The sequence below is a fragment of the Myotis myotis genome, unplaced genomic scaffold, assembly GCF_014108235.1.
Source record: "Myotis myotis isolate mMyoMyo1 unplaced genomic scaffold, mMyoMyo1.p scaffold_m19_p_2, whole genome shotgun sequence".
NCBI classification, from domain to species: domain Eukaryota; kingdom Metazoa; phylum Chordata; class Mammalia; order Chiroptera; family Vespertilionidae; genus Myotis; species Myotis myotis.
In genome coordinates this window covers 145,824,226-145,837,499 of record NW_023416324.1, presented here as the reverse complement: position 1 = coordinate 145,837,499, position 13,274 = coordinate 145,824,226, and positions in this window count along the sequence as shown.

Below are 13,274 nucleotides of genomic sequence, written 5' to 3'. Positions count from 1 at the left end.
CTGGACATGAGTTGCTTCTAGGAATAATGCTGAAATGAACATGGGAGTTCAGATATCACTTTGAGATTCTGATCTTTATTCCTTTGAACATATACCCACAAGTGGAACTTCTGGACCATATGGCATTCTATTTTTAACATTTTGAGGAACCTCCAAGCTGTTTTCCATAATCACTACACAAATTTACATTCCTCCCAACAGTGTACAAGGATCCCCTTTTCTCCACAACACAGCGCACTGTTAATAAAAGCCTTCACATCGAAGTCCAATTGGATGACTTTCTGTGTTTTGATAGAAGAGGTTCCTTGAGTTCATTTGCCTAAAAGCCAATTTTCCAGCTTGTATCTCCTTCTCTGCTTCCTATGTTGGCCAATGGCATCACTATTCACAAGCACTCTTACCAGAAACTTGCAAGTCATCCCTGATCCTCCCTTGCCTTCACCACTCACACTCACTCAATTACAAAGTCCCAGGAAATCTATCTCCAAAACACCAAGCCTGTCTTCTTCCCTTGACTCTATTGTGGCTTCCTCAGTTTCTCTTCATTATTTCTATGTTTAAGCAACGTAATTGGAAATGTCTTATGGAACTCCCTATTCCCTGTGCCTGGCAGAGCTGTCCCTAACATCTCACACTCTACTCTAAATCCGTTCTCTGTTCTCTACAAAATGAAGTTCAAACAGGGTGAACTAGGTCTGGCCTGCTCTGACCCTGCCCCCTGCTCTAACTTCATCTTTCACCACACAATACCTTGCATGTTATGCTCTGATTATACCACTAGTTTCCCAGAAAAAGTTTTCAGGCCTCTATACCTTCTCCCAGGTAATTCCCTTTGTCTAGGACTTTGCTACTCAAAGTGTGGTCTGTGCATGGACCAGTAACATCAGCATCACCTGGCAGCTCATTAGAAACGTAAGCTGTCAGGCCTCACCCCAGGCTTAATAGGTCAAAATACACATTTTAACAAAACCCTCCAGTGACTCTTCCATACATTAAAATGTTAGAGTACTGTAAATCCTCACTTAACGTCATTCATAGGTTCTGAGACTTTCAGCAAAATCACGTATAACAGAACCAATGTTACCATAGGCTAATTGATATAAGAGCCAAGTCTGTACTGCATCTCATTGATCTTTTCATGAAACCCTGTTATTCAAGGACCTACAGTGCTCTTTCCACCTACTTTGCCCACCTCACTCGGTCCAGCCTTAGAGGCTCAAGGCTCCCTTCATATATATTTTCAAAATGTAACCTGTCCTTTACTATGTTGAAATAAATGTCAAAGATAACATATCTACACTCATAACTTTAAAAATCCTGTATAATAAAGAGGTAGTATGCAAATTAACTGTCATGCCCTTGCACAAGATGGCCGCCCCCATGTGGTCAATGATGGCCACCTCCATGTGGTCACAAGATGGCCATCACAAGATGGCCTACAAGGGAGGGCAGTTAGGGGTGACCAGGCCAGCATGGGAGGGCAGTTGGGAGTGACAATGCCAGCGGGGGGGGGGGGGGCAGTTGGGGGCAATCAGGCTGGCAGGGGAGCAGTTAGGTGTCAATTAGGCTGGCAGGGGAGTGGTTAGGCAGTGATCAGGCTGGCAGGCAGAAGGGGTTAGGGGCAATCAGGCAGGCAGGCGATCCCCAGTGGGATCGGGCATAAACCAGCAGTTGGACATCCCCTGAGGGGTCTCAGATTGGAGAGGGTACAGACTCGGCTGAGGGACACCCCACCCCATGCATGAATTTCAAGCACTGGGCCTCTAGTCCAATATAATATTCTAACAGTGATAATAAAAAGGCAAGTAATATGACTAAAATATGTACTGTATAGTTGTATGAAATGCTTAGAGACACCTGGTTTCAAAGACAACACAAAGTAATGAAATGTTACCTAGAATCACTGGGCACTGACAGATATAAATGAAGATCAGTTCTGGGGTATTGTATTGGTGACAAAAATATCTTAAGCAATGACACAGCCAGTGATAACACTTTTAAAGATGGTGAATGACTCTCGGCAAAGTTCCAGAGAGAGCAAAACACAGCCTTCCTTTGGCTCATAGGGAGTCAGATTCCTGCAAAATGCAGGTTTTATTAACACTCTGCAAAGCATGCTTTGTGCTTATATGTGACAGCAGTTGGGATGGGGCTGAGATTATTCTAATACCCAGATTTTCACCTATACACATGTCTGGAGGGACACCCAGATGTCAGGTTGGATGCAGGAGGCTCTTTGGTGTTTAGGCTAAGCCATGCATAGCAGGACATCTAGCACCTCGGGCCTCCATCCAGTAAATGCCAGGGCTGTCCTTCCATCAACCACCAGGAATGCCCCCTAGGATTTCCAAACTACCAGACGGGGCAATGCCTCTCTTGCTGGCCTGCCTGACCCACTTAATGCTTCCTTCATGCAGCAATTTACACAGCTCCCCTCTCTATCCCCAGTAATTCCCTGGACTTTCCTTCCATGGTGCCCTCTTACTTCCCCTGAACCTAGTTCTGGCCCTGTCCCTTGTACTGTAAAAGGGCAGGTTTGTAGGGAAGGACTGTCTCTTAATTACCTTCCTACCTCGCAGGGCATCAGGGTATGTACTGAAACTGAGTACATCTTTAACAAAGGTTGTTGCACAAATGACTTAAAATAATAATAATTAAAAAATAAAACAAACAATTTGGAGAGCTTGTAGATTAGTGATATTGTCGTCCATAATAACTGAATGCTTTGTAATATATCTACTTTGCATAGGAAGATAACATGATAAATATGAACAACATTTGGAAATATTTCTTTTTTATTTGTTATAACAGCAAGCATTTCTGCACAGTCATTATTGTTTCATTTGGTGCATTCAGTGCCAATTGTTTCGTGCACCGGGCAGCACATTTCTTTGAAGAATTCACAGTGCGTCAGGACAAAGAGCAAAGTGCATAACTTGGTATATTTAAATCTGATGTTAAGTCTCCCTCCTGACACCAAAGAAAAGAGTGATTAGTTCTGACCAGGGGATTTGGAATGACATCTTCTACATAAAATAGAGCAAAGGATCACATATTGGGACTCTTGTATAAAGTCAGTATGAAGAAATATATGATTTATTTATTGAGGGCACTTAAAAAAATCTCCATTAAAAAAAGAACTATCAATGATTCTCTCTCATCATCTATGTTTCTATATCTCTCCCTCTCCTTTCCTCTCTGAAATCAATAAAAAGAAAAAATTTTAAAGGCCCGGCTAGTGTAACTCAGTGGGTGAGTGGCAACTTATGAACCAGGAATGAGGTTAGGGTTCAATTCCAGGTCAGGGTTTCTGGCTCAGTCCCCAGTAGGGGTCATGCAGGAGGCAGCCAATCAATGATTCTCTTTCATCATTGATGTTTTTCTCTCTCCCTCCCCCTTTTTCTTTGAAATCAATAAAAAATATATTTAAAAACATAACAAAACCAAAAAAAAACAGAAGGCGAGCATTTCCCCGAAGGTTTTTGGTATGGATGGGTAAATTATTTCCCCTTTGCTACACGACCTGGGCTCCTTCTACAGGTCTTAGGGCAACTGTTAAAACTGACCTTCTCGATGGGCTCGCATGATCATAGTCCTCTTGTCAAATAGTCAATGTGAAATTAATGTCAGTGGTTTTTCCCCACTGATATATTGAGTTTGATACTTCTGCTCTGAGGAAATTTACCACTAAAAAATATACTTCTTTATTATAAATAGTAAATAGAATAGGTCTTGAATTTACTACTAGGGGTGAGTTGTGGGGATGGAGGTAAAACACTTAAACCAAAAAATACTTTGACAGCTCTAACTAACATTTAAGAATTATAACATATACTAGAGGCCCGGTGCATGGATTCATGCACTGGTGGGGTCCTTCAGCCTGGCCTGCAGGATTGGGCCAAAACTGGCTCTTTGACTTCCCCCAAGGGGTGCTGGATTGCAAGAGGGCAGTTCTTGGGTGATGCACCATGGAATTGGGCTCCCTCCTCTCTGGGTCTGGGGTGTGAGTGAAGCAGATTCGGGCGACAATGCCACAGCAGCAACCTAACCCCCATAATTCCACAAGGAATGGAGCTCCCTCTTCTACTGGCTGGAGTGATTGCACCCTAGTGGTCATTGCACATCATAGCTACCCGGTGATTATGCTGTCGCATACATATATATATGTATATATATATTTGCCTGGTTCTCCTTTGACCAGAGTATTATATCACTCCTGGCATGTCTGAGGCACACAACTATTTGTCGCATGAATTAACGCATGCCTAACATCCATGAAATGCCCTATATTTCCATTTGTTCTGAACTTCAGAATTTTATTAAACTTACTAAGCTTTAAAGAAGTGAAAAATGTTCCAGAAAGGAACTATGGACGTGTTTCCTTCCACCTGAGAGTGAATGTGGTCTTTGAGGCATTGAAGAATCTTGGTCCAGGAAAGCTGTGACCTCCCAAACCTGGCACAAAGGTGGCCCCTTTTGTTTTTCTCCTCCTCTTCACTGGCTTCAGGAGCTGGTGTCAGCTGGGTGTAGATGATGCCCGCTTCACACTTGAACGAAATACTCCCTGCCCTCGGTGCTGGGAGCTCCACTCTGCTGCCTCCATCTGCTGCTTCTGATAAATGCTCACATTTTAAATATATTCCTATCAGCTCACTCCCAAAGTGGCTTGCCAGCTCTCCACACAGCAAACAGCCCCACTGGCACAGAGCCCCTTCTTGGGTGGAAAGAATTTGGGCAGAGAGAAGACTTATCTCCCAGCGAGGAGAGATGAGAGGAAAGGGAAGAAATAGCCCAGAGAAGCTGATGCCAAACACCCTGGGGGTCTCCAGGGGCCATCAGGATGAACTCAGGGCTCTGGGCTATCAACACAGAGGGCTGGACTGGTGAGTCTGCAGTGTGGTTGCTCTAAGAGCAGAGTGGAGGTGAAGTGGAAGAAGTTGCTCTGCTTTTTCTTAGAAAATGAATGGACTGTTGGATGTTGTTGGCCTGGTTGGTTGACAGCCCTCTGTTATGAATAACCTCCAGGAAACAAAGGCACCCAGGAATGGCCTCCAGCCCACAAAGCCTCCTCGGGCACATGCATTATTTCAGTGGCTCTTCCAAGTCCCCCTGCTAGTTTCAGCTGGCAGCTGCCTTCCTTCCAGTATTTCTTCCTTCTAGCAACTGATTTCTAGCCAGCAGTTGCCAAGTGCATTAAGGAAAGATGAAGGAATATGGAGTGCATGGTCTCCCCGAAGATCATGATCACAGCAGAAGCCAGCAGGGTACATGTTTATTTTCTCCCAATCATGGAGACATAGAATATGAGAGCCAGAAGGGAAGTTAGGGAACATCTAATCCAATTCCTTTACCCTAAAGGCATCTTAAATTTTCATGTCTCCAACTGACTCCTCTTACCCCTCCTCCTGCTTCCCCATCAAACCCTGTCTCTCATTTTCTTGCCACTTTACGCCAGTCACTCTATTTCTCCAGTTGCTCAGGATAAAAACCTTGGAGTCATCATTGGTTTCTCTCACAACCCACATCTTCTCCGAACATTAATCCTGCAGACTCTACCTTAAAAATATAGCCAGTATCTGACTCTTCAGGTCACTTCCACAGGTAGCACCCTCAGCCTAGCCACCTTCATCTCTCTGGATTATAACAGCCCAAGGATCAGCATGGGCCAAATCTGGCCTGCCACCTGCTTTTGTTAATCAAGCTTTATTGGAACACAGCCGTACTCATGAGTTCACCTTATGCTACAACAGCAGCATCAAGGAGTTACAACAGAGATCTCATGGCCGTCAAAAAATATTTACCATCTCTAACCAACCTCTTCAATAGACTATTCAATTCTAAGTTGAATAATATCTCGTCCCTGTTCAAAAGCCTATCACTCAGTGTCCCAAGCTAAATTCTTTAAGTGTCTGTGTGAACTGGACACCCCATGATCCTCTGACCTGATCCCCTACTGTTCTGCCTGCTCATGCTCATTGGGCCATATTGTCACCCTCCCAGGTCCCTCTACCTCCACCCATCCCTGCTCTTCCTCAGACAAGCCAGGCATGCTCCTGGTACAGGATCCTGTGTTCACTGTCCCCTCTGCCGCAGATGATCTCCACATTGACATCTGCCCAGCTTGCTTAGTCTCCATTCACTTTTCTCTGAAATGTCACCATCTAGTGATGCTTTTCTAAGCCTCTTATTTAAACTAGAGGCCCAGTTGGCCCTGCCCCCACCACTGATACTGCTTATCATCTGTACACCACTGCCCACCTTCACCGCCACCAGTCACCTCCATCTGTGGGTGACAGAACTGGGGTGTGATTACTTGGCTGGCCTGGGCCTCCCTCCGTGGGGCCATTGATCATGGGGCTCCATGATGGATAGCTCAGCACAGGGAGGCCCAGCCCACCTGGCCGGGATTCCATAATTGATCGTGAGAGTTCACTGGGCCTCCCTCTTTGAGGCAATCGTGGAGTCTCCCCCACCTCCATTGATCACCCCGCTGTCCGGTGATGTGGGCCTCCCTCTGCGGGGTGATTGTGGGACGATGGAGGGGCCCCCGACAATCGCATCACACCGGCCTTGGCTCACCTGTCTCCAGTGTGTGTCATAGCATGGTTGTCTGGAAGATCATCCGGATAGTCATTCTGCTGTTCAGTCGTTCAGTTGATTTGCATATTATGCTTTTATTATTATAAACTAGAGGCCCAGTGCATGAATTTGTGCATGGGTGGGGTCCCTCAGGGTGGCCTGCACGGATTGGGCTGAAACCCAGAGTCCAATGACACCTACAGCTCCTACCTGCCACTCCTGCTCATCCTAGCCCCACTGCACCTGCTGTGGGCTCACGCCCAATCAGTTCTGATCGGGTGAGGCTCATGCTACCACAGCAGTGCTCACCAGCCATGAGCTCTGCATCTGGCGCCCTTCTGAGGGGAGTGGCCTGCGGGATCTGGCCCAAACCAGAGGGATCCTGGGGGATCCTGGATTGCAAGAGGGCACAGGCCAGGCTGAAGGACCCCACTGGTGCATGATCAGGGCCACGAGGGACCACGGAAGGGCTACAGGGCAGTCCTGCCCCATCTTGCCTAGTCCCAATTGGGGCCGGCTGGCCAGGGAGGGATGCAGAAGGGCTCCAGGGTGTGTCTGGCCCATCTTGCTCAGTCCTGATCAGCTGGACCCTAGCAGCAAGCTAACCTAGTGGTCAGAGCACTGCCCTCGGGTGGTCAGTGCATGTCATAGCGACTGGTTGACCGGTTGACTGTCTGCCCCCTGGTGGTCAGTCAGTGCATGTAATAGTGAGCAGTTGAGCAGCCTTAGCATATCATTAGCATATTATGCTTTGATTGGTTGAACAGTCGACCAGTCACCAGATGACCAGACACTTAGCATATTAGGCTTTTATTATATAGGATGGCACTCTTGCCAGGCCGATGTGGCTCAATGGTTGAGGATGTACCTATGAAACAGGAAGTCAGGTTAGATTCCCAGTCAGGGCACATGCCTGGGTTGCGGGCTGGATCCCCAGTAAGATCAATAACTTTTTCAATAAATAAATAAGCTTTTGGAAGTAGTGATTCTACAGCAAATGTGCAATATATCAGTCACTCGGCAACAATTTCTACAAACACATCTGCTTAGGGAAGAATTGCCAAGAGCTCCAGACACAAATGACCTGTGGATTTGGGGAGGCACTTTATTTCCCATCTTCCCTTTTTCCATCTTATTTCTTACCATATAACTAGTGTCCTTGTGCTATTCTTCGAGTCTGTGGCTATAGTTTTTGTAGCATTTCAGATCTCACTTTTCCACCCATCATTATTAAATTTTGTGCATAGAGCCCCGGTGCATGAAATTTGTGCACTGGGGGTGGTGTCCCTTAGCCCAGACTACACACTTTCCAATCTGGGACTCCTAAAGGGATGGCCGACTGCCGGGTTAGGCCTGATCCCTGTGGGCCTAAACTGGCATCGGACATCTCTCTCACAATACGGGACTGCTGGCTCCCAACCTCTCGCCTGCCTGTCTGCCTGATTGCCCCTAACTGCTTCTGCCTACCAGACTGATCACCCCCTAACCACTCCCCTGCCAGCCTGATTGAGGCCTAACTGCTCCCCAACTGCCCTCCCCCCTTGGCCTGGTTGCCCCTAACTGCCCTCCCCTGCAAGCCTGATCACTCCCAACTGCCCTCCCCTGAAGGCCTGGTTGACCCTAACTACCCTCCCCTGCAGGCCTTGTCACCCCCAAATGCCCTCTCCTGCAGGCCTGGTCCCCAAAAACTGCCCTCCCCTGCAGGCCCAGTTGCCCCTATTTTCCCTCCCCTGCTGGCCTGATCACCCCTAACTGCCCTCCACTGTGGGCCTGATCGCCCACAAATGCCCTCATTTGTCGGCCATCTTTTGGTGGCCATCTTGACCACATGAGGGCATCCATTTTGTGTGAGGGCATGATGGTCAATTTGCATATTACTTCTTTATTATATAGGATATCTCTCCGGCTTCTATTATCAAAAAACTCTGCCCCATTCCCTTCTAAGCTCATAGACTCATTAAAGTCCAAGTACTCATGAATAATAATGACTCCACCTCCTAGAAAATAATTTGCATTTAAACAACTTTCAGTGACTGAATCCAAAGAGGCCAGGGATGTGGGAATTCCCAGAGGGAAAAAGGCCTGGGCCAGCTGGAGTAGCCATGACGAGGTCTCAGCAGGAAAATCAAACCTCAGCCCATCGGCAGTGGTCCCCTGTGCCTCTACAGGGCGAGTCCAGCCATGTATATTTCATTCAGTGTTGGAGCACACAGACGCACAGGGTGTCAATTAGAGGCACTGGGAACATCTTAACTGGCATGGAAATGAGCCTGTCACTTATGATACATGTATACGCTTACATGTATTACTATTGATTCCTTCCCTTCGTGCTTTGATAGCTTTTCATGTGGCTTACAGGTCCACTAGCACAAAGCTACTTCTTGGGAAGGAAAAGGCAGCTGGATAGGAATAGGACTCAGCCTCCAAAGAGGTGAGGGAGGGAAACGGGGGGTGACTATGGGAGCACATAAAGGCACAAGCATGTTCCATTGGCCTCTGGGGCCATACTTCCCAGGCTCCAAATGCAGGGAGGGTTCTGAGGAAGAAAAGATTGAGAAGTGCAACCTTTCCTCCAAAAAAGAACACCCACCCTGAAAAAAATCCTGGTTTCTAAGATGCTGTGCTGTGCAAGGAACACAGTAGACTTTCTCAGGCAATCCAGTACGGCTAGACAAAATTAAGAGAATCACCTGAACTGCTGAAGAAGAGGAATATATCCATCAGCCCATCTGACTGGTTTCTGTATCAGGAGCTGTTCTTACATCTTCGAAAAAGCACTCATGCTCTTTCCATGGACAAGGATGCCTCGTTCCAGGACAGAGCAGATTAAGATGAGGCCTTTCCCTGAATTTACCAGAACCAGCTCCAGGCAGACTAGTCCATATGGCTGTCGTAAAGGAATGAATCATTTTTTTTGAATTACGATAGAGGATAAGTCGTTTCTCCCCTACTTCACGTACTGCCAACAGAGGTGCCTCTGAATTCGTCATCTGGTAAAATGTGTATTGATCTCTCATTCCTGCAGGAAATATTCCACTTTCTTTACTTCATTCCCTAGACAAAGAGACACAATTATGTAAAAATATGAAAGATTTATACATTTTATTAAAATGGCTTCTTGTAAGTGGAAACTCACAAGAGATTAGCAGAGATCGTAGATACTAAGTACCTTGATGGACATACAAAAACATAGTTTGTAACTATAGGGCAACCAGGTCCTTAAACCACTTCTAAAACCACTACATATCAAACTAAAGAGAACCTCAAGCCACTCAGAAGGACACATTGGTTTCTATCAGGACAGAGGTAGGATAGGTGCCCCTTCACGTGAGATGGTACAGAATCCCTGCTCCATGTGAGAGCCTTCCCATGGAGCCACAGGACTCTGTGTTCTAGGCGCTGCCCCCACTGCACAGCACTCGTCCTCCCCACAAGGAGCTGTGATGACCATGGTCTATACAAACTGCCCAGTGGTCCAGGAGACAGCCAGGCTTCCCAGGGACCCTCTGTGTACTCAGGTGGGCCTTTCCCACCAGATCAAAGGGGCAGGGTTGCTGATGATATTTTTAATGGTATCCTCCCAAAATTAATATCTACTCCCAGCACAGAATCACCTCCTCGCAGGCCACCTGGCCCTACACAGGTGGCTCTCAAAGTCCAGTGTGAACCAGAGTCACCTGGAAGACTCCCCACCCACAGATGTCCAGGAGCCACTACAGAGTGTCTGGTTTAAGAGGTGGGAGGTAGGGCCAGGAATGTGCATTTCTAATAAGTTCCCATGTGCTGCAGGTGCCGCATGTCTAGGTACCACACTTTGAGAACCAGCCCTGTAAGCGCAGTGTCTCTCTACCTTTTTCCTTCCCTCCCACTGTTGTGGTTCAGGGACTCAGTTTGGGGAATTAAGTGGTAGGGGCTGCAGCAGCTGGCATGTGGGGGCCCTCAATCCAGGCTTCCATTCAAGACAGACAGGCAAGTGAAGTTAAAAGAACATGGACTCAGGAACCCTTTTCATGATTCCAAAGATGCCTGTCTATCTGGCCTGGCAGTTTGATCCTCGTTATTCACTTCACTGTTGAAGACCATCTGATGATAACTGGAGTGCGCTGGCCCACACCCATTGCAATTAGACCAGTACTGGAGACAAGTAGATCTGTAGATGTGCCCAGAGGACTCACTGTAGCACTAATAAACAAGCTTCATGGGGTGGGGCGTCTCCAGCACTTCGGCACAGGTGGCCATGGCAGGGCAGGGGGAACACACCTAGAGAGCCCGGGTTCAGGCCAGAGAAGGAAGGTTTCTCAGCAGAGATTCCTGGCTTCTGCAGGCAGGGAACTCTTTGGGAACCGGAAATGAGACTGTCAGCCTGAAACGCAGCTACTCTGTAGTTAATTTTAAAGAACACCCATGTGCTCTGGCAGTTACTATTTTTTTTCCTAGAAAACTTGCCCCTTTAAGGATACAAAAGACTGTCTTTAACATCAATTTCTTTCTATACTTAGCCCCCAAAGAGGGAATATGATGCAGTGAAATATTTCCAATGGAACTGGGACTAAAAGGAATGCGGAGCCTGCAAACTGGTTTTGCCTAGTGCAGTATTCAAGGGTGTTTTCATATGTAAGGCAGTGGGGAGCTGCCTTAGCTGCTGGGAATATCTCTGAAGGGCTGGACTGTGGTTATTTAATACTGTCAATGATGTCTGTCAGGGAGGTAACACATGGATTTCTACACTTGTTTTTTTTGTAGGTCAGTTTCGGTTCTGCTTTGCCCCATTCTCACCGGGGACTCAAGCTGAGGGAGTACCCACTGTCTGGAGCATTGCAGATTTCCATGGGGCGGGAGGCGGGAGGGAGTGGCAAATTACATGCTGGGTCTTGATGCTTTTGCCCAGAATTAGCACATTTACTGGCTATAGTGGGTTGAATGGTATCCTCCCAAAGTTAATATCTACTCCCAGAATCTCAAAATGTGGCCTTATTTGGAAATAGGATCTTTGCATATGGATTTAGCTAAGGATCTGGAAATAATATTATACTGGATTTAGGGTGGACCCTACATTTAATGACTTGTGTCCTTATAAGAAAAAGAGAGGACATAGAAATAGAGAAGGCAGCCATGTGAAGGTGGAGACAGACTTCAGAGTGTTGCAGCTTAAGCTGAGAAACTCAGGTGATACAGGACAGGGACTGGGCCCAGAGCAGGTCTGCCTCAGCCAGTTGGTAGTGTGTGGGTTCTTGACTTCCTGCCGGAAAGATTTCGTAAAGCAAGTGTAGGTGATTTTTGAGCTTATGTTTCTTAAAACTTGGGACATTGAAACAAAGAAAGAACTTAGGATAGAAGAAGCAATAAGAGAGAGCCTAGGCAGGGCTCCTTTGGCTTTTGAGAAATGTTATAGGGAATGTGTGGGCCATGCTGAGCTGCATGAACTCACTACAAAGTAAAAGTCACAGCGATAGCAGTGAGCTCAGGTGGGGTTGCTGTTAGCTCAGTGGAAAGTCAGAGAAAAAGGGGGCCTTAGAGACAGGTTCAGGGGGTAAGCCCAGGATGATCTCCGGCTGCCCACTGCTCCCCTGTTTGCAAGTCTTGTGGGGACCCTTAGAGTTTAGGAGAAAGTAGAGACAAAGCATGGGCATGCTTTAGGGAGAGTGCTTGGTGGTTCCTTTGTCTTGAGGCTCCTTATCTTTCTTTAGCTGGTGGGAATCCAGGGGAGGTCTCAGGGCAGGGGCTTAAGGTAATATTCATAGCTTTCCAGGTGTGTCATTCAATATGTTGATTTATCAAAATGTACATAGAGAGGGATCGAGTTATTTTCTGGCTAGCTTTAATTTCCAAGACTTGGACTGAGGCCCTTCTGCCCCGGACGGTGTAAACATTTGCTCTTAAGTGTAATTAGTTAGAGAAGATAAAACCTGGTTATTCATTAGGAGGCTGTAAATTGCTCAGATTATTTGGCCTTGTTTAATGATTTTGTCTGTTTCCCTTATTCCACTTGCCAAGGACTTTCCCTAGCTTCTTAGTGTGCTGTCTCACAAAGATTGCCAAGATCTTTCAGAAGCTGGAATATGGCTCTACTGACATGTTAATGTCAGACATTCAGCTTCCAGAACTGTAAGCAAATACATGTCTCTTATTTTAAGCCTCCTTGTTTATGGTAATTTCTCAGAGCCTTATGAAACTAACACACTGGGCAAAGCAAGTCATATTATCCCACACAATTCCAAGAGGGTGGGAGAGACAGTCCCATTGTGCTGTAGTCTCCCTCAAATCCATGCTCTCCCCTTCCATATTCTGGCCCCGCAAAGCCAAACTCATACTGCATAAACAGACTTCTTTCCATCTACCTTCTGGTTGAGATTTGTCCAGAGCAGGAGTTTGGAAAGTGGGTGGCGAATGGAGTCATGGTATTTCCTTGGCCACCTTCCTCTCTGCCAGGCTGCTCTTGGCTGTTCCTCTACCGAAGGCCCCAGCTCCATCCACGCAGCCCCCCTTAGATTCTCCCTTCTCTCAGGGTTCTCCTAACCACTCCTCTCCTTGCACCTCCAGAACTAGAGATGAGGGGACAACAACTGCTGTTATCTAACAACCTTCTCCTTTTCTTGTCACTTTCCCTTAACCCTGCCCACACCCTCGAAAACAGTTCCTTTATTAATCTCCTTTCAGCATCTTCATTTGGGCATGCCATCTGTTTTCTGTTGAGA